This window comes from Melospiza melodia, chromosome 2 (genome assembly GCF_035770615.1).
Source record: "Melospiza melodia melodia isolate bMelMel2 chromosome 2, bMelMel2.pri, whole genome shotgun sequence".
Lineage (NCBI taxonomy): Eukaryota > Metazoa > Chordata > Aves > Passeriformes > Passerellidae > Melospiza > Melospiza melodia.
In genome coordinates this window covers 101,942,470-101,962,987 of record NC_086195.1, presented here as the reverse complement: position 1 = coordinate 101,962,987, position 20,518 = coordinate 101,942,470, and the positions used below count along the sequence as shown (strand labels likewise).

At 43.0% G+C, this 20,518-nt stretch overlaps 1 protein-coding gene across 8 annotated transcripts in view; it reads left to right on the top strand.

Moving 5' to 3' along the window:
• Positions 1 to 8,751: 8,751 nt before the first annotated feature.
• The window catches only part of KLF12 (KLF transcription factor 12), a 240,667-nt gene continuing 228,900 nt past the window's right edge, over positions 8,752 to 20,518 (top strand). For 2 of the 8 annotated variants that reach the window (XM_063149438.1, XM_063149432.1), the window contains exon 1: positions 9,511 to 9,575. The gene's annotated coding sequence lies outside the window, so the exon portion shown is untranslated. Of the gene's footprint in view, positions 8,770 to 9,507; positions 9,576 to 9,683; positions 9,790 to 20,518 lie in introns of those variants that run through there. The other 6 variants (XM_063149440.1, XM_063149435.1, XM_063149434.1 and 3 more) reach the window with 5 other exon arrangements.

Sequence of the window (20,518 nt, the reverse complement as noted above, 5' to 3'; positions counted from 1 at the left end):
AGTAGAACTACACCATGACTCCCAACCACCAAAAACTACTGCATTGCAACACATGTGTAGGCTCCTTACATACTGTGATGGGAAATTTTACTATTCAACTTCTTTCAGTCATTCTTCTGGATTAGTTTAAGACACACCCTGCTCAGTACTCTGACTGTGGCACCTGATTCTCCCCATGACACATCCAGAATAGGTATTTCCCACCATGCAGTATGAATTAGAGCTGGGAGACTACAAGTGATGTGCAGTGAAAGTCACTATTGTCATGTTGTTGGTGGATGTAAAGCCAGGTGTCTGGAAGTTTAGCACAGTAGCAGCTACCCTGTAGGTGCACAAATTTTGTCTGTGAAATGCTCCAAGACTTGGAACAATGCCAAACAGCTACCTGGTTCACTGTCTGCACCAAACAGTGGATAGTCAGACTGAGAGATTTATTTCAGGGTAGTCTACGGGAGAAAAGGGAAAATTTCAGATAAATATTATGGGGAAATGATATAATGAATTTTATTATAATGGCATTAGACAACTTTTCATGCTGCTATTACCTGGGGAGTGAGTTTTTGGTATGATGGAGAGGAAGGCATGGTGATAGCCCTGATGATGAGGTGTTTTCTTCTTAGGACATCCTGATCACCAAAGTCTCCCCAGTTCTCTACTGGGAAAGCAACCTGCCTAACACCTCCCCTCCACCCACCCTTTTCCTAATTCACTTGTTCCTGGGTGATATAGGGGGTATGTCAAATTCTGAGACATCAAGGAAATTTCTGAGATGCTGTTTCCCTTTGCTCCCCCCATCTTGCCAAGAGGAGGCATTCACTCAGCAGGACCCTTGGCACAGCAGCACCAAGGCTGCCAGCAGGGCACTGTCCACAAGAGCCAGTCACTCCACAGAGCACATTCAAACCCCCACCCACAGCAGCCAGCAGTTATTTGTGTCTCAGTTGGAAAGCCAGGTTCCCTCCTGGCTCCAGCATGTAAAAGAGGACTGGAGGTTTCTGAGGCTGAGGAATGGTGATGCCTTGCAAACAGTTTTCCAGGTTCAGCGTAACTTTGCTGCAAGAGACACAGCAAAGACAAAATAGCATAGGAGAGGCACTCATAATAATGCTTTAGAAATGAAAAGAAAGCTTCTTCAGAGCAAAAACATACAGGCTAAGGAAAAGGACAGAGCCGTCTTTTCTGTCTACCCCACGGCTGGCCTCATGCTCGGGTGTGTTTCCATGGAGGCTGTTGCTGTCACTACGCTGCTCACGCTGGAGTGTCACATTGGATGGGGGCCAGCTCAACAAGAAAAATAAAGTGAGTTTTGAAGAGGTAATGTGGTAAATGTTCTTCTCAGTCTGGCTACCAATATGTGCTGTCTAGCCTGAGGCACGCAGCACATATGGGTAAAGCTACTGAAGTTTGGTACTTTTAACTTCTCGAGTCACTTTTTACAAAACCAAAGGAGATGTATTAGGCTAATTGTGGAGATTAAAAAAAAAAAAGGTAAGGAAAGGCAAAGCCAAGCGATCTGATCCCAACAGACTTCCACTGCCCCTTTCTCAATTCTTCTTCTGGGGTTTACAGGCTTTTCTGCATACTGGGTGATTTTCCCTGCTGCTTAGGCACCAGCAGAGCAAGCAGATGTTCACAGCAGCAGACAGCCAGGATAGCAAAGCGCCCTGGCCATGCTGATAGGGCCCAGGCAGGTGACAGTGTCAAGGGCAGCAGCAGATGCTGGCACTCAGGCCACCTGCCTGGGGCAGCTGTAAGGATAGTACTGCCCTCTCACTATTCCAGCAGCTGCTGGAGGAGGGAGCCTGGCTCCAGCTCCTCCTTCTGTCAGGGAAATTCAATTTTACCTCCACTGCTGAGGTTCAAATGAGTTCTGGTGCTAAGTGCTCCGCAGAGAATTTGGCCAGCCCATTTGGGCAGGCTGTGGAAGACAGGGTAATGCTTGTAGCAAAGCAAAACATAGGTGATGTCTGCTCCTCAGAAATCTGCTGCTCTCTCACTTACGGTCTGTCAAGGCACTTCAGCAGTCATTTTGCCGCGTGCCCCTGGGCTTCTGAGAGAGCACCGCAACCTCCTCCTCTTTTTCCCATCTGTCAGCTCAGTAGTGACAACAGGGCAGACTGGAGTTTCTTTCAGCTCATTCGATTTCTATGGTTGGCATTTGCCAAATGCTCAACCATTTGTAAAAATCATGTCATCAGTTGTCATTAGAAAGGGAATTGATAACTGGTACTTACTGAGCTTTGCAGTCAGTCAAACAAATTCATTCTCTTAGTTCAAAAAAAACAAAAATCACACAAACAAGCCCAGATGTTAAGTAAGCAATTGCTACAGCACAATGCTTAGGTTTTTTCAACTGTTATATTGATACCCAGTGGTACAACTATGGCAAATAATCTGTGAAATTCAGCATGAAAAAAAAACCCTATAACTCATTTAAAAAAAAACCACATTTACTCAATTTATTCATCTGTAAGGCAATACATACAACTGAGTTCAGATAAAGCCTCTTAACACTTGTGAGTCATCAACATTCCTTATCAAGAAAGTATACTATCCAGAAATCACCATGATCATGGATACGTCCATGATGCTCAGGTGCAAACCCAGGCATTTCAAGCCAACCTAATTACATAACACAAGAGTTTAAAAGAACTCTTTTTCATTTTCAGCCACAGAAACATAAAATATGCTGAGTTGAAAGAGACCCATCAGAATCAGCAAGTCCAACTCCTGGCCCTGCACAGGACACCCCAAGAGTCACACCATGTCCCTGAGAGTGTTGTCCAAACATTTCTTGAACTCAGACAGCCTTGGCGCTGTGATCACTTCCCTGGGGAGCCTGTTCCAGTGCTCAAGTGCTCTCTGAGAGACAAACCTTTTTCCTGATACTCAGCTAATGTCATTTCCTTGAGTCCTGTCACCAGTCACAAGAGTGGTACCTGTCTCTCTGCTTCCCCTCACAAGGAAGTCGCAGACTGCAATGAGGTCTCCCCAGCCTCCTCTTCACCTGGCTGAACAGACCAAGGCCTCTGCCACTCCTCATATGACTCCCCCTCCAGACCTATCCTTGTCTCCCTCCTTTGGATACTCCTAATAGCTTCATGTCTTAAATTGTGGTGCCCAAAACTGCCCCCAGCACTCGAGCTGAGGCCACCCCAGTGCAGAGCAGCGCAGGACAATCCCCTCCCTTGCCTGGCTGGTGATGCTGTGCCTGAGGCACCCCAGGACAGGCTTTGCCCTCCTGGCTGCCAGGGCACTGCTGACTCACATTCAACCTGCAGGTCCCTTTCCCCAGAGCTCTGCCCCATTTCTAATCTGATTCTTAATGTCTTCCATTGTTGATGCTGGGTAAAAGCTTCCTAAATCCAAGAGCTTCTGGTAGTGGAAAAGCCAAGCTGAATGGCCTTGAAATCAAAAGTTATCAACATGAATGCTTTAGTAACACCAGAAAGCATCTGTAAGATGGGGAGGAGGAATGCTGTATGAATAAAGAGAAAACATCTAAGTGCTTATATATTGGGAGTATGTATTGGGAGATTTATTCTGTTGTAATTTATTTAACACCTCCATGGAGAACAAAGAACTTCACTAAATTAAAAACAACTGGGATAAAAACCACAAGTTCTTGAAAATATTTGTTATACCTAAAATTTGTCAGAAAAGCATGAAAGATTGTTATGATAATACCTGCAAAGAAGATATCCCAGATACTTTTGGCTGCCTACTAGATGCAAAATCCATGTCCAGCTGAACACTTTCCTTTGCTAACCTGACTGCAGAATGCTCCTTATTCCTGTGCATGACCCCCAGCTGTTTTTGAAACATTTCTTTTGGCTTTGAATCTTCTCCTCCAGGTCTTTAACATACAGAAATTCTTTTGGAGCCTATGGAATCATGGGAGCCTTTAGAGATCATGGAATTGAACACAGACCTTAAAATAATGTAAGAAATTTTATTAGGATGGTATTTAGGTTCATAAATTCAGCTATAGAATTTTGAAATGAAAATCTAGAGCAATCCATTCCATTCATGGGCATTGCACTGATATGGTGTTCAGAGCCAGGAAGTGCTCATCTCCATTTTTTAGTTTGTTTTTTTTTTTTTTTTTTCAAAAATGTTAACCAAACATTAAAGACATGCACATATCAAACCTTCCCCAGAATGTGTCCTTTGATGAGTTCCTACTCGCTATTAAATTTTGCCAGTCTCGGATTATACTAAATAAGGAACTGTTCCTCCTGTTCTTCTGGATTTTGAATAAGATCATAAGCCTTTAAGGGCTCTTTCTAAAAGAAGGCAAGTATAAAAAAAAAAAAAAAAAAAAAAGCATGATCTCAGTTCAAGGTTATAAAAAGGGCACAGAGCTTTTAGATCAAGGGAGTGAAGCATTAATACTTTGTGGCCCCACTTTCCTAGAATATGTGTCTTGGCAACATTGCTAGTCTAAATCTGGAAAATTGAATATTTTGATCTCTGTCCCTGGAGAAAAACACACACCTATTAATTATATCAGATTTTAATTTTTCTCTCTTGTGCAGTGTAACTGAATTACTTTCTGATATATACTTTATTGTATCCAAAAGGCTTCCTTGTTTACACCAACACTACCATTTATGCAATGAGCTAGGTTGTGTATTTTTAGGGGAGGGGTTAATGTCAGTGGGCTGAAGGAAAGATTTCCTGAGCGCCTGTTTAAGAACAAACAATTTGTTTATATGGCATAGAGAAAAAAGACACGGTGTCCAAAATCTCCAGCATTCATACCCAAGGAATAGTACTGCTGATCTTTGAGCGAGGCACGTGAAATACAACGCTGATACTTGATAGTTGTGCTCCCACATTTTAGACTGACTGCTCTGGTTAATGGCCACCTAGAAGTAGACTACAAAGCTCAGCATTCAATAGCAGAGTGCCATGCATGTTGAAACACTTCCTAAGTAGATTCAAAGAAACAGAAGTCGATGTCCTGGCCCAAAAGAGTCTGTACTCTCATGCTTGATGGCAGCTGTCAGATAAAGGGGCAAGGTCCCCTTGTAAAGCTCATGTTGAGCTTAACACCAGTTTGAATGGAGAAAGAGTGGAAGAAGCACTTGGCAGATGATTTCAGGGTGGATTGCAAGGCAGCAACCATACCTGAAAGGTTGTATCTGCTGGTGTGGTCAATTCCTTGGCAAAGAAAACACGTTTATTTGCCTGTATCCAAAAGGGAAGGCTTGTGAAAGGAATTAGTAATACAATCCCTCAGCTGTAGGTATTTGAATTGATTATCTGTCAACCCAAAGGTTTCTCTAAGTTCAGCAAATGAACACAATCTGTCTTCTAAAATGCATCATGTAATTTGTTAAAGCTTTTGTCTAACCATGCATCCCAAATAAAAATGCATTTAGGTTTTGGTTTGGGTAGTAAGGTAGATTTTTTTTGTGTGTTGTTTATTTGAATTAGAAAATTGAATACAATCTGAAATGTACTAAACAATAGGTAGCTTAAGTGATTTTTTTATAACTGGTGTTAATTTAAATTACAAAAATCTCTCAATATTCAGAACATTACTGATGTTGTTCAGAAGTATTTTTATGTGTTTCAGGCAGACATTGTTAAAATATGCTATTGATTTTCTGTTTTCTTTTGTTCTGAGGTTCCAGTGTGCTCTCTGCTGGTGGTGTCATTCTCCATTTTGAGAAATGATTGGTTATTAATAAAAAAATAACCTTTATGCATGCCTAAAGTCTGAAGTTGCTAAATTGCTAAGTTGCATTGAACAGTATTATTTGTTTGCACATGGATTAGGATCTAAGACAAAATTATAAAACAAAGAAGACAATGAAGAGAATTTTGTATCAGTGGAGGACAAAAATAGGAGAGATGAGAAGTTGAGGAACATTAAGGGAAGATTTTGTAGTACTTTGTTTTTGGTAAGTTTTAGGAAACTCCATTGGGGAAGAACAGCTACAGGAAGACTGGAAAGATCCACCTGATACTGTAAGCAGTGGGACTCAATGAAAGTGATTCAGTAGTATGGCTCCGTGGGTAATGGGGCAGAATTGGAGAAGAACTGTAGAAAAAACCTAAAATCACACATAAACACACTTGTTGAGCTTTATAAAAAACAAGCAACCAAAAATGGTCTATGGGCTATACCAAATCAGTCTATGGGCTGATTTGCTCTCCTGGTTTCAAACGTACAAATTTCTAATTTTAGAATAATATATGGCAGTACACTGTTAAGGTTCCCGTTTCAAAATTTAGGGCTCTGTTTCTTAAAAAATGCTGAAAAGTCCTGTTGATTCAGAGGAAATAGAATTAAAGTTTCTTCTTTCAGGGGAAAAAGAAAGAATAAAAAGAACTTTCTAAATCTTGAGAAATACTAAATGCTTTCAAAGTATTTCTGTGTTAAAATGTAAGCCAGAATGTTTTCAAACAGACTATGTACTCTCAGTTTTGTTAAGCTAGAGGAGACTGGAAACAGACGGGTCAGGTGTATGGAGTGAGCCAAGATGGTGATTTAGTAGGACAGGTTTTCCATAAAAGCATGTGATTGAGAACTACATTTTTCTATAAATCTGTGTTATATATCAAATACTAATGTGTAATATCCCTACTTCTGTATCAATCTATTGATATATAATCATGTAATACATTCCTCTTGCAAACGTAGCCACATATTTTTTTGCTTTAGATACTGCCCTGCAAATTCATGTATATGGGTAATAGTTTTTAGTAGCAGGCAATAGACCATGTAAACAGCCAACATAGCACATCATGAAACTCACAAAGAACAAATTTTATCACCCAATGTCAGTCAGCTAACCCCTCTTCTAGATTATTTCTTTAGATATTTTATATAAATGAATAAAATATTTCTAAGTATGACAAAATAAATATTGATGTTTTAAAATATTTTATCTGAAATTCAATGGAAATGAGCTTTGTCTTTTTCTCAGGACACAGCAATGTGTGTAATGTGATGTTTCTCTGTTACGCACCTTATCACACTGTCTACATGCAATCTTCTTCTTGCTATCACTATTCATTTTTCATGTGCCAAGTATTCATTAATCCTTTAACCTCGGTAGGTAGAAACCAGTTTTTTCCTGCAGAACACTCAGTGCTCCCTGTTCCAAGTGGTTAAGAAAGATGAATGTTGTAATACTCACATTTTTTATTGATAAATCTGAATATAAGCTTTGCATCTGTCCAGGGAATGTTTCCAGCTGTCTTCCATAGTAGCCCGCTTCCTAGGGGATTGCATATTTTATCTTTTAAAACAAGTGTTACAACGTTAACTTTTGACTTGGGTGAAATCTAATGAATCACACATGTAACTTACCAGGAGTGGTTGGAGCTGGTTCTGATCTAAACTCCTAGCATAAGGAAATATGTTGCTTGGGTCATTAGACTGTATTTTAACTCTATGCTCACTTTTTTCCAAAGGAAATGATTAGACCAGAGGCAATATTACAATAGCAAATTATCCCTATCCCTCTTTATATCTTGTGGAGACATATATTTCTCTTTATAACCACTTTAACATTTCTTATTTATTATTCTGCCTTTTTTTCCCCTTGTGGAAATAGAGGTAAGATATAGAGACAAATAGTGAAGAGTTATATTATCCAAAACATTTATGCCAAGAGAAGGCAGAGGATGATTACAGGGAAAGAGATGAGTAGACATATTTCTAGCAGCTGGCATGAAATCCTCTTTGGGAACAAACACTGGTTCTGGTTCTTCTGGCTTCCTCAGTAAATATTGTGATGAGCAGCAAATATTAGTTTGTATTTACTGAAAGTAATAGCATTTTAGCAGCAATTATTTACCTGCGCTCCACCTGGCTTTCTGTGTAAATACACAAGCTGTACGGGCATTTACAAACACCTTCACATGACGGGCCAACCTCTAGACACGAGATCTATCCCTCTGTTTGCTTTTTATTTACCCAATAATTGTTATACTGGGACTCTCAGGAACTGTTGAGCTGACTGTGAATTTGAGAGAATAAGGGGTGCGACTCATAAAGAACTTACTATTTGTACTTGCTCTGACCATGGCTTCTGCCGGGGGCCAGCACAGCACCCTGATTATTCAAAAGGCTATTAAGCTTCCTTAAATTGAATGGCCCCCGACCATGGCCAGAAACCATCTAAGCAGGCAGTGCTGGTCAAAGCTCACCTGTGCTCTGGCCACACCGTGTTTACTTTATGCAACACCAACCACAGGGGAGGCGGCAGAAAACAGCCACATCAGCTTTACATTAACAAAAGGCTCTCCGAGGCAAGAGAATCCCCAGGTAACCTGTCAGGCCAGCTCAATAGCTTCAATACTGCCCAGGCATGGACCAGGATCTTTCCACCAAAATACTTCACAGTGTAAACACGTGTAAGAATGCTTGCGAAAAGAAACACTTTTGCTTTTAAAGGTTTAACTGACTCCTAGGGTTTATATTTCTGTTTCCTAAGGTTCTGAAAGTTCTTCTTTTAAAACATGAATGTAACAAAGACTTGGTGTTTTAAACAAACTTTAAGATTATAGAATCTGTTCCTCTCTATGTTGTTATTAAAACCTTTACAACCCAGTATTCGCAGCCCTTACGTGAGAAAAATCTTCTCCATAAAGGAAGTTCTCAGTTTGCAGGGGCGCGACTCGGGCTTACGAGCGCTGACCAAAAAAAAAAACCCACAACCCCACGCCTCGCATACTTCTCACGAGCTGCAGTCTGGCTGTGCGAAGAAAACAAAATAGAAGGGAAAGGCTTGCAGCGCTGAGCCCCAGGTAACGGCGGGGGCCGGGCCCGGCCAGACCCCCGGGCGGCGCGGCCCTGGGGAGTACCCCCCGCCCGGTGTGTCCCTTCCCCCGGGCCGCCCCTCAGTGCCGCGACCGCGGGTCCCCCGGGCCCCTTCAGCGCTGCTGCCGCTGCCGCCCCGCGCCGACCCCCGGAGCTCCCCTCTGCTCCCCTCCGCCTTGCACCCCCGGGGCTCCCGCAGGCGTCCCCAGAGCCGCGCCTCCCTCACTGTCCCCTGGGCGCTCCCAGAGCCCCGAGTTGCCCCCGAGCTCCCCCGTGGCCCCGCACCCCGCTGAGCTTCCCCCGGCCCCTCTTTACCCCGCCCCGCCCTTGGCGCCCCCTCGCCCCGGGCCTCCCCGCGGCGCCCCCGCTGCCGGCCGCGCCCGGCCCCTCCCCGCGGCGCCCCGCTGCCCTGCCCCTCCCCGCGGCCGGCCCGGGGCCGGGGCCGGGGCCGGGGCCGGGAGGGGGAGGCGCGGCCGGGCGTTCCCGTCCCCACCCCCCGGGGCGGGGCGGGCGGCGCACCGGGGCGGCCGCGGGGCGGGGGCGCGGCCCCTCCCTCCCTCCCCTCCCTCCGCCCGGCTGCCGGTGGGGGCGGGGACGCGCCGCATGCCAGCGACGCCACCGGCGCCCGCCGTGGCCGGAGCAGGGGCCGGTAGCTTGGGAGGGGGACACCGGTCCGGAGCCTTTGTCTGAGCGGCCGGCGGGGTGTCGCGGCGGCCCCAGGCGAGGCGCGGCCAGGCGGCGCCGGGAGCCTCCACCCCCGGCCCACCCTGCCCGGGCTCATCATGTGACGCGGGTAAGTCGGCGGCGAGCGAGCGCCGCGGCTCCCCGGGCTGCCCCCATTCATTTCCCGGGGACGGCCGCCGGCTGCCTCCGCCGGTGCGGGGTGCGAGTGCGCGGGGCACTGCCCGGGGAGCGCGGGGCGGGCGGACAGACAGACAGACACAGAGCGGGGACCCTGTGTCAGGGAAGGAAACAGTTTCTTCTCCTGCTCTGCCGCTTCTGCTCAGGTCTGTGCCGATTCCTTTTCTTAGCAGGATAAACGGCTAACGTGTGTGGGTTTTGCTGCCGCTGTCCCAGCCAGCCTCTATTTAAAAAAACAAACAAACAAAATACCGCTCCTATGCTGAAGTTAAATAATTTTGAAGAGCGGGGGGGGGGCAGGGCGGCCCCCCCGCTTCCCCCGGCGCCGCCGGGGCGAGCCGGGGGTTAACGGCGGTGCCCTGCCTCCCCCGCTCCCTCCCCCGCTCCATCCATCCCCTCCTCCCGCCTGCTCCATCCCTGCCCGTGCCCCGGCGGCAGCGATACCGGCGTAGGGTGCTAGGCGCCGGCCCGAACTTTTCCCTCAACTTTCCCGCTGAGGCTCTAGGAGGGGGAAAAAAGGGGTGGGGGTGGCGGTGAAAAAAGCGAGGGGGGGAAATGAAAAGCGATAAGCGGGGAGTGATGAGCAGCGAGCTGGGAGCGCCCAGCCCTTTGTGCTGCCGTCCCCGGGGGGGTGTGGGTGGGGGCGGGCGGCCCCCGTGCGCATTCGGGGCTGGGCAATTAATACATAAATATCGGAAAAGTATAAAGTGTAGCGCTCTGTGGAGGGGAAAATCGGAGCGTAACGGTGAATGGGGAGAAAAATGGGACTGTAACACGCTATGGGGGGAAAAATAAAAAAGCAAGAGTGTCGTGCTGTACTACCTTCTACAGAAATAATGGTCTTCTGTGGAACAAATGGTCGCTCCTGCAGAAGTCGGGAGCTTGGGGAGCAAGCCGCTGGTATTTGCATTTAGCGCTGAGCCCAGAGCCGCTGCGGGAGATGGGTTACCTAGCCCATGGATGGCATCAGCGTCACCCTGTGAAGCCCTCCCAAAGCTTTCCGCTGCTGGGATGAAATTTCCTCTGGGATGAGATGTGGCTCCTCTCCGCCTCCCCCAACATCCAACCACCAGCGGTGGTGCAGGATTTTGGGGGAGGCGGACAGGAGCGACCAGACGGCTTATTTTATATTCTCCTCCCCGCGGTTTGCAGGGATGCGATGCTCCGGTCCAGACAGCGGTTTTTTTGGGCTTTTTTTTTTCGGATCTTGGCGTGGCATTCAGTCCCGCAGACGGGCTTGCTTGGGAAATAAGATATTTTGTGCGCTTAGGGAGGAGGTAGGCGCCGTTTCGGTAGGAAGCACTGAAGAGAAGTTCACTTGATCGGGGTTTGTATAGAGCTTATAAAATCCTGCTAGCTCTTGGCACCCCCCTTCCCCTAAGTAAGACAGTAAACTAGTTTATTTTTTAAACTACCCATCGTGAAGTAAACGGTACTCTCCTCTTCCCTCCACCACCCTTTTTGGTTTTTCTTTTTTTTTTTTTTTTTTTTGCTTTTCACTTTTCGTCTCGCCACGGCAGGTAGATTATTCGCGGCAACTTTGCGAGGCTGCTTTATATAGCGCTGGCATATGGGCTCCATTTTCTGCTCTCTGGTTGGTCTACAACTCTGAAATGCACAGGAACAGCAAAGTGGTCGCAGCGTGGGATTAGTAGCTGTGCTGAATAGGTCACAGATGGGGCGATAGGAGCATTTTATTAGTGACGTAAGGCTGCATAAACCGAGGCTGCCTTTTTTTTTTTTTTTTTTAATTTCGTGCTGGGAGAGGGGGAGTGTCTTGAATATCTTTCTAATGGGACGTAATCAAGTTGAAACCGCTCTCCGCAAGCTGGCATGTCACCTATCGTCACAAACCAACCGCGCATAGCGAAGGGAAACATTGCGGATTTTTTTTTTTTTTTCGCTGCCTTTTTATTTTTTTCCCCGTGCCGTGCTGCCGGAGGCTCTGGCAGCCGCTGCTAGGCTGCTGCTGGCAGGTGCCCGGGCTGGAGGCTGGTGGATGACATCACCCCTCCATGGTGGTGACACCCATGCGCGCCCCTCCCCGGGCCAGCAACACTGCTGGCATTCGCCTCTTCTCAATTATTTTTTCTTTCCTCCTTTTAGTATTTTTTCCCACCTTTTGTTTTTTTTTTCTTAACTGTGCGTGGAACTGGGAGGAGGGCAGCAGGCTGAGGAGCACCTTTTTATGGGGGGAGAAGCATCTTTGTCAAAAAGCTTATGTCGTAGGTCATTTGATGAGTGAGTGCACCTATTCTGGATGGGCTGGGAAGGAGTTTAGGATATGGGAGATACTGTTTGTTTTCTGTTTCTGATACTGTTTGTTTTCTGTTTCTGATCAGATGTGTAAATAGAGGGGATGGGAAATCATGTATTTTTAATTCTGGCTTCCCCCCCTGGCAGTAGTTCATGATAATATTTCCAGGCCTTTCTTTGCTTTCTTGTAGAAAAACCTTTTCTGGAAAGGCCCCTGACAGCCCAAGAAGACTCTGTGTAACAACTTTTAAAAATAAACTTTAAGATTCCGGGACAGGCTAATCGTGGAGTCCTCTGCCAGCTGTTTCTGTCAGGATCAGCCAGACCTGAACATGCATGAGCAGAATTTCAGTCCAGATGAGAGGAGGCAGAAATGTGGGGCTGAAATAGCTCTTGCCCTGGGAGATGTTAGAATGGGGTCAGTGAAGGGCTTGTGCTGCAGAACCCCGTGGCAGTGACTGCTTTTCTCTTTGCCTGGACCAAGCTGGTGTGTGATGGTAACCACCACAGTTAAATAGACATACAGACCATGTATTTGAGGAAAGTGGGCAGTGCCTTTCTTGGGTGCTTGTTGAGGTGTCTGCCGCACAGGGGGTTGCAGAACATCTGTGTAATTTGGTGGAGTTTTCAGCGCTGCTAGGGTATGCCATTGTTCATATTTTGGATGGTCTGTAAAATAAGGGAAAGCTGAGTGCCCTTTTGTCATGGCTGGGTGCATGATGTCCACTTATGCAAGCACTCCCAGAGATGGAGTGCTGTAGCCTCCTTGCTTCAGGCTGCTGGATGACCTAAGTGAACCTTGCTCGGCTGCTGGCACCACTTCTCTGCGTGGCCAACCTCCTTGCTCTTTCCTTCAGTGAGTGTTGTTTGCTTTGTGGAGCAGGTCTCATCAGCACAAAGTTGGTTTTGACCAAGACTTAGTTTGAATCAAGTAAAATAGGAAAGTGTAAATGATGTGCTTGTTCATTAATAAAGATGGAGCTCTGAAAACACTTATTTTTACTGAAGTGTCTTGCTTGTGGTTTTTGAAATACTGTGCCTTGGTTTCTTTTGTTGGAGAATGATTGTGGTTTGCCTTTCCTTGGCTTAACTACAAAATGAGTAAAAAAATTAATTTCCTGAAATAAAACTTTTGTTTTTAGAAAAGCTGAAATGGATGCAGCACCCAGACTGACCTTCTCAGCTCCTGACTAGTGGTTGTTTACTACAGCTGCAGCTGTGTGTCTTTGAAAGAGGAGGAGCTGCAAACACAAGCATGCTCACTTTTCCTGCTAAGGGGAAAACATGTAATAAACATGCTGTTTCAAAGTGAGTTGTTAAGTAAAGTACTGAGCAGCCAGGTTGAGGGTTTTCTTTTCCTTGTTTTGAGTCTTGCAGATGCAAAATGTGGAAGCATGAAATGTCTGTTTCCTATGCAGTAAAAAAGATTTTTTTTTTTAAATTAAATTCCTGCTTATATCGGAAAGTGCTTTTGCACTAAAGTATGGATGGCACTGTCAACATTGTTTGTCATTGGTAAAAGTTCCATGTAATCTTACCCTGTGTTCAACAACTGAACTTTAGACAGTCCTCTTGCTTCCAACTGAATGATTTTTTTAAAGTTGCTGCTAAACAACCTCCAAACAACAGCAAAAGTTATGCTTGATGATTCGTGTCAAAATGATTGCATTAGTTTATAGCTAGACGGGCATATGTTGACAAACTTGATTGAAGTGTTGATCAGACCTTGTGGCACTGTTGCAGAAGTGGGAAAAATTGGACTCATCTGAGGAAAGTTGTGGAGTCTGTTTTGGATTTTATATATGTATATATATGTATATATATAAATATAAATATATATATAAATAAATAAATATATATATATATAAATTCCAGCTAGGGCTGTTGTGTTTGCATTTTGAATCTTCTGTGCAGAAAGTTCGCTTAGATTTTGTGCCCTGAATATGTGAACTTTTTCCTACTTTTGCAGAGTTTGGTGTGACAGATAGGGTTGAAGTTCATATGAAGTCTGTGCTCTTGTTTGCTCCCAAGCAGTGACTATAGGAGATGAGCTCAGTTGCTCATAGCGTGCTAATAATGCCGAGGCTGTGGGTTCTGTCCCTGTGTGGGCCATTCATTTAAGAGTTGGACTCAATGATCTTGCAGGTCCCTTCCAAGTCAGAACATTCTGTGATTCTACAATGTGAAAAAGCTAGGCTGTTCTTTAATTAGTTCTATTTACCTTTTGACTGCAGAAAGCTCTTAAAGTAATACAGAGAGACAGGAAGAAGAGGGAAAATGAGCTTGGCTTTGCCAGAAAGTGTACCTATGCTGTATGTAACACTGAGCTATGTGAAATTCCTTGAGTTCAGTATAATAGCTTTTCATATGAATTAGAAAGCCTTATCTAAACTTGGGACTAAAATTGAATTATTATATACTTTTTTTTAATCTATGTCTGCTGCAGAATGATGTGTTTTGGTCTGGAGAAGACAAATGAAAATTATGGTGTGTCTTGGTTCTGTAGCTATTTCTGTAATCTCTTAGATTTTTGGGATGGCATGGTGGCATGAGCCATCCCAGTGTTTCTCAAATACATGGTAAAACTTGGGAGTCAATATGTTAAGTCATGTGATATATATTCAGGGATTTTATGCTTTATACTGTCTGTTTCTTCATGCACTCAACATGTGTACACATCAACTCCTGTGCCAGAAGAGTCCCTTCAGCCACAACTACAAGGGTAGGACTTACCTCAGTGTTGGCTTGCTGTTTTTTTTTTTTTTTTTTAAAGTTCAGTAAAACCACAAGCATGCAAAAGCTAAGGTTTATTGGAACTAAAACTGTTTGTCAGGATCAAGGGAGATGCTATGATTGAAGACTATTAAAAGTATATATTCAGTGATACTAAATAAAGTTGGCCAAGACTGTCACACACTGACATTTCTGACCCTCTGAATGCGATCCTAGTAATGTCTGTGCTTTTTTTTAAATCTGGTTTGTTTATTTTTACATAGAAATGTTTTTGTAATTTTTTTTGTTTGTTTCTTGTAACAAACGCCATCACGTGCAATGGTGTTTGTCCTTTTGTGGGTGGCTGGCAGTGCTGGCAGTAAGAGCGTTAGGCATTGCAGCGCAGACCAGCACCACTTGAGTTAAGGAATGTCTGGTTAGCAGTAGCAAGCTTTTGTCCTCTCTGTGAACCAGCCTTCAGGACGGGAATGAGGCATGCTCTTTGCTAATGGCTGGCACGGTATTTGCTACATAGCAGAGTAATGATGGGACTCAGAAATCCCGAGCTTTGTTCCTGGCCTGCCTGTGGGGCGAGTGCGTTCTCGTTGTTTAAACATAGAACAATCAAATGCATGACCTTGGACATCGGCGCTGCTAAGGGGATAATTAATCAGATGATGTATCATGTTGGGAGACCCGAGTTCTAGTCTCGTTTTTGTCATGTGTCACCTGGGACAGGCACTTTGTTACCTGCTCTGTAAGGTGGCAAGCACTGACCCTAATTCCCTATTAATGCCGGGTGTTGTCCAGTGGTCAGAGCAGCAAAGAGCGCAAGGTTTTGTGTGCTAATGCTGATCCTCCTGCCGACTGCCTAAATAATTTCTTTTTCTCTGCCTTGTCCAAGAAGAGATTTCTGGTGGTGGTGTTGCATCTCTGTTGTGGAGCCTTACAGGTCCCTGGCAGCAGCATGGGCAGCACAGAGATGCTGGCAGGCTGCGTGGGTGCAGGGGGTGTGTGCAGAGCTCCGGCCAGCTGGAAATAAGGTCAGGTCCGTTCGCAGAGCTGGAGATGCTATCAGTGAGCTCTGGAAGCCTTCCTGAGCGTGAGTGATCTCTAATTGTCATATACTTTGTTCAAGTCTTGACAGGCTGCCACTGAAGGGATAAAGGCAACTATCTGTAACCCAGCAATTTCTCTCTGTGGATACCCGAGGGAAAGTTTTTTTTTAAAAAAGTACTCTATAGAAAAAATACTGATTTTTTTTCTTTTTTTTTTTTACTACCAAAGTTGTCAGAAGTGGCTGGTTCAGATACTCAGTGTTCTCAGATACTTTCAAATCAGATTTTGAAGAACCATTCACGGAGCTTTTCTGTTGAAATGACTGAAGTTTGTTAACTGGAATATGCAGGATTAGAAATTTGTTACATCAGTTTCAAAGAATACCTGTGACTTGTTATTTACCATGGATATTAATTCTTTGGGTTTTTTTTCCCTATGGTACCAGCATTTAAAGATGGTCTACAAAGAATTGAAGGGACCTTTTATAGCAGGCATAATAATATGTTGCTACCTGAGGTAGCCACTGAGATATTTGATTAAGGATATCAATTGCCAATTAATCCTAGAAAAAAGGGAAGATAATGACTATTAGTATTATGTAATAACATTTGACAGGAATCTGAGCAGGACTTAACTTAAAATCAGATTAATATAGAAATTTTTTTTTGTTTTGTATTTGTCTTTATTTTGAGTGTTTAATGTGGGCATGAAACACTTTTGAGTTAGTCTTCAAATACGAGTTGGCAGTGCTCTAGAAGAGCATGTAAAGAGCTGTGATTGATGACACTTTAAAATCTTTTAAAGTGTTGGACAGTAGTTGGAGCTCTTCCAGTTCCTTTTTCAGAGAATCTTTCAGTTGCAAGAAAATTCCAAGTGGGAAATGAAAAGATTTTTCTTAAGGAAAAAAAAAAGTAGAGAAAAACATTCCTTTCCACTTTCTATAAATTGGTAGCAGTTACAAGGTGACTTAATTTTTCACTTGTTCCATCTAGCCAAGGAAATCTTTTACATAGACAGTGCTCTACACAATTTTGAAAGGAAAAAAATGAGGTTTTGAAAGTGAGAGCATGCAGAGTTGGTCTAGTTAGGAGGCAGATTTGGAGGCTGCTATTTCTGATAGCATTGCCATTTTCACTTTTACTTTTGAGATATATATTCAGCTAAATCAACATTTAGCTAAAATGTCTATCTTGAAAGAGTGAATCTTAGTACTTGGAGACCTCCTGTTTTGAGAAGATGGTAGATCTGTAATTTTTTATTGTGACTTTAGTGGGATAAAGTTTTCAGCAGTCACATCAAACAATTCAATATAATAAACTTAAAAAAAAAAAAAAAAGGAGAGATTTAGTGCACTTTCTCGGCTTTGCATCCCAGCCAGTATCTGAGATAGATTTATTTTGTGCTTGCTGGAAATGTGCTGTCCTTTGGGTTTCACGTTTTGCTGCATTTAGGAGCACAGCATTTCTTCTGCATTGCGATGCTAAAGAAGTATGTGGGATAGGCAGGGATGGAAGACTGAACTCTATGCATAGCAATCACAGACACCTGCCTAAGTCAGTTCTGGTGGAGAGTTTGAATAAAGTACTTTCCTTTTCCAAAAAAGAAGAGCTTAGCTCATCCTTGCCTCAGAAGTATGTACTAAAATCGTGACACCAGAGTAATTCTTATGGTAAGAAGGCCTTCAGAAAACCTCTCTGTTGGCTGACAGTACGGGAAGTCTCAGATGTTTAGTTCACACGTAAATGAGTACATTGTACTTGTTAAAAAATAAGTGAGAGAACCCTTGCAGTGCTGAGATCCTGGCAGAAGCACTGGAGGCCCTGAAGGCTCTGGTGGTGGTGAAGAAGAAATAGCAGTTTCTGTGGGCTCTTTTTGTGGCTTTAGTTATTTGGTGTTTAACTTAGCCCATATATTGTGAGAGCAGGTAGACCCAGCCAGGCTGGGGTTTTCTATAGTAGGGACAGCATCAGGAGCAGAGTGGTTTGGTACCCAAGTCCTCTTGAGGTCATAGCCTGAAGTCCATAAACAGAAATGAAACATAATTGTACTTTCAGATCCCACATCTCCCCCCAATACTACTGAAGTTCCACTTGTGTGGCTTTCATGGACACATCTTTTTTTCTTGTCTTAAACAAAAAGGAAATAGAAAAGAGGAATTAAAGTAAAAGAAGGAAGTTCCTCCTTGTGATGGATTCTGAGTGCAGTTGATGCTGCATGTTCCCATCCATCAGTTCTCATCCTTGTATGTTTAATTATTGCGCTGCTTTCTGCCTCATGCCAGCAGCACTGCTCAGCCTCTCTTTGGGTGAGGAATGCTGCTCTCTTCCTCTTGCTGCAGCCCTTCTGTTGATGACCTTGTCATTAAAAAGCTGCTGAATTCTTAAAAGCAGCCACATTTTCTGGATACTGGATTATTTGAAAGTGGCTTCCCTTTAAGAAAAACCTTAGCCGCTTTAACAACTCCCCACTCCTGTTTTTTCTTAACGTGTCTACTTGTACAGTTGTGTTTTCAAGACGTCTGACCAAAGAAGCCTTTATAGATTACATTTATTTATATATATATATATATATATATATATATATATATATATATATATATATATATATATATATAATAAATATATGTGTGCATGTGTATATATTTGCTAAAATTGCTACTTACTTTGCATAAGGATTATATTCTCAGTAGTTCAGTGCCTAACTGGCAAGCCCTTGGAGCAGGCCTGGTCTCCTGAAAGCACAGTTTTCCGTGGCAGAGAGAGGGAAAGGTGGGGAGAAGGTGTTCCCTGCATTTGATTGTGAATGCTGTAGTGTCTTTCAGATCAGAGCAGGCTAGAAATGCTCCCATAGTCTAGCTGACTCCTCGCATGTTACTGTGATATCAAAAATAGAAACATGGGGTTAGTGTGAAAAGTCTTTTTATATTGCTAATGTATTAGAAATACAAAAATAATCAGTGGAAATATTCTCCTTGTGTTAGACAATGTTAGAACTAGTTCAGAAAACACAAAAATTCTAATCTCTCAAAGAATCTGTAAACAGTAATTTTTGAAGGAAAGAACAGAAATGAGACACGTGCTTTGGCAATAATTTGGTATGATCTAAAACAGTAATTCCAGTCAGTATTTGACAGACATTATAGAGTTTTCACTTTAAAAGTTGAATGACTAGACTGCAGCTGTTTTGAAGCTTGAGGTTTGGCAGCGGTGTCAAGTACAGAAATTGTGTCCTAAAAGTGTCTTGACAGTGCTGAAATGCCATAGAAGAAGTAAACCCACAAAGCCACATTTAACCAATATACAAGTTGCAAAGACTTTTAGGGATTTCTGCCTGGATGAACAAGTTGGAATTTAGCCACATATGTTCAGAGTCTTAGTTGGTGGTGGACAGGTTGGCATTTAAGCAGATAGCTTACAGGAGGTGTACATGTCGAATTCAGTATATTCACTGGAGGCAGGACTTGGTGAAGTGAGAAGGAAGATATATTATAGTATCTGTCATGGGAACCAATTGTAGTTTCATTGATTTGTGTATCAGAGGAGACCATTGTGATCATCTAATTCAATTTCAATAATGCCATCAGTAGAGTATCACCTTGTCCTGCACAAACTCTGAGCGGTCTCTTGGAGCTGGAACATTCTGTGAGTAGATGTTTGTAATGTAAAAAACTTTATGCAGTGGGCAATCAACTGTCGTCTCTGGTGAGCTGTTCCAGTGGTTATAATTACTCTAATCTCTATGCATTATTTCTTCCCTGAATTTAGCCATGTATTTGGCTTCCAGCCACTTAACCTTGTTGTACTTCTGTCTCTTAAATGAGTGGTCAGCCAGTCTCCTGTCAATTCCTTCTCTGTCTTCATTTTCAGAATATGCATAATTGAACAGTGTTTTACTTTGTGGCTGTTAAAGACGGTGAATTGATTTAAATAATTTTGACTTCAAAGTAGTGGTCAGGAAAACTTGATTTAAACAATCAGTTTAAATCTTGTTTGATTTCTGGAGTTCTTACTCATTTTCCTTTCCTAGTGCTGTCTTTTGGGTAAGAGATGCTTAGTGTGCTGATACACAGTGGACAAAATAGTTGTTACACAGAGTATACTCAGATTGCTATTTGAGAGAAAGCATTGTATGCATGCCCTGTACATTTTAAAAGTTCGTGGAATTAATGTTCATTTGCTGTGTTTGAATTTTCAGGTCTTTAATATTATGGTACGGCTGATGTGTTTCTGATTTACTTGGTAGTTCAGTTTTATGATTGACTTTGTCAACTGTACTTAGAACTCGTAAACCATGGAAAACATAATTAAAATAATTTTAATGATATCTTGATTTCTTTTTGATATGCCAGTTTTTTTTAAAATATCTTAATAAAATGTGTTAGTGTTATAAACTTCTATGGTGAATAAAGGAAAAATAGTATTTTGTTATTAAAAAACCTCTAAATTTCTGTTAAAAATATCCTGGGGAGTTTTAGAACTAGTAGCTATCACCTTTCAGCATGTTGTTTATATTTAAATTCTGTAAGAGAAACGTCTTTACCCAGTTTAATTTGCTCATGGTAGAGTTTTTTCAACTTCTGGATGATCCAGTAATTTGTGGTGGTTGAATAAGCTGTGAGAAATAAGATATTCTCTTCTGCACTTGCTTATTGATTAGTTTGTGTTTCAGTTTTGTTTAGTCTGTGTTTTTTATAGGGTAAGTAGTTTCTTTGAAACTTTAACAGCAAATGGGTACTGCTTGGGCATTGATGAAAGAAGGAATGTAAATTGGTTTCATAAATTCAAATGTAATTTTGGTGAAAAAATTAAATAAGGGTCAGATTTTTTTATTGAAACGTATAATAGTGGT